Source organism: Brassica oleracea, chromosome C6 (genome assembly GCF_000695525.1).
Source record: "Brassica oleracea var. oleracea cultivar TO1000 chromosome C6, BOL, whole genome shotgun sequence".
Classification (NCBI taxonomy): Eukaryota; Viridiplantae; Streptophyta; class Magnoliopsida; order Brassicales; family Brassicaceae; genus Brassica; species Brassica oleracea.
Genome location: NC_027753.1, coordinates 343,312 through 344,880, shown reverse-complemented (window position 1 = coordinate 344,880; position 1,569 = coordinate 343,312).

The following is a 1,569-nucleotide window of genomic DNA, read 5'->3' as shown; positions in this document are numbered from 1 at the left end:
AATCCTAAAGATGATTATCACAACTCAGCAATCTATAGTTGGGGCTAATCTCTCTTAACCTATTTAAACCCTAAAGACTAACAATGGAACTACTCAGACATGGCTAAGCAATTCATAACAGCAGTTAAGTATTAAAAATTCATTAGAATAGTAAATAGATATCAATGGAGTTCCAATAACAAATTATAACTTTGGATCTTCCCTACAATCTATCAAAATCTAAAAAACCTTTGCTGTGAAAATAGTAAAGCAATGAAAGCACAAGGAAAGCACATTTTGCCTCTAACATGGCGGCAAAGCTTATATAATTAGGGTAAAACTCGTTAGGGGTAATCTTGTAAAATGGTGAAATCTTCGGCTTCAAGTCGGCTGTGACCAAACGGGCTTTCTGCGCGCTTCGCTGTTGATCGATACCAAGTCATGCGTATCGATCGATTCTAACTCTCCAATATCGACCGATTGTCGAGTTCGATGGTCGTCTCGGGTGCTTGCTCCAAATATTTCCAAAATGCTCCAAATATCTCCAAAATACTCCAAAATCATCACTTATCTCCAAAACACTCCTAATCTTATAAATATAATAAATAGACTCTATAATATATTAATTATTAGTAAAAACACCTATAAACGATGGATGAAAATGGGTCAAATCCATAGTCTATCACTACTTGTATTTAGTTGTGTTAAGGATAGTACAAAGATACTTTTGAAGTGAAGGTTATACAAAGATATAATATTATGATGTGTTAGATCACATCAATCAGCACGAACGAAACCAAACCTCTTTAGTATTCATCGTAGCGAAGCATTTAGCTGAACAGAACATAAACAAGAGTGTTGAGACGAGCAGAAACCTTTTCAATATCCAAGTGAGATATGATGAAAATTGGATTGGTAATCAAGTTATTACTAATAAGATTCAGCTCCCAAATATCTACAACCTGCAGTCGAAGGACATATGAGTTTCAGCTCCGGGATAAGAGATAGAGGAGAGCGGCCGTGACAAGCAGAAGAATAACAATATAACCTAAGGGAAAAAATCATCATGATCCGAAGGTCTCAAGAAGATCATCGAAGAGATTAACAATCACCTTTCCTACCGCGTCCAGCCGTCAAAACCTACAAAAGTACCAAGAATTGGTTAAACATGCCATTTAATTATTTTAAGCAACTGTTTCTTATGTTGTATATATCATCTAGAGATTCCAATTTATTTTTCTGTTTTTTTTTCAGATTCGAGAAATAGGATTTTTTTAAGTCAAACGGTTATTTTATTAGTCAAACTCAAGGTAGTCTGGGTAACCAGACCGGAATATAACAACCTGTGAAAGCCGGAAAACCGGACTGACATAAACGATAGAATAAAAGCGATGTTAAGGAAATAAACGAATGTAAAAGACGAATACAAGAATGATAAGAAATCGTATTCGCAAAGAGACATGGAGTCGAGATATGATCTCTTTCCTTAACTCAAAATATTCGCTCCGTTAGTGAGACGGGACTGTACGAATATAGAGTCCCAGGATACAACCATGGCAGACGAATCACGCCTCACTCGTGATCGCCCTA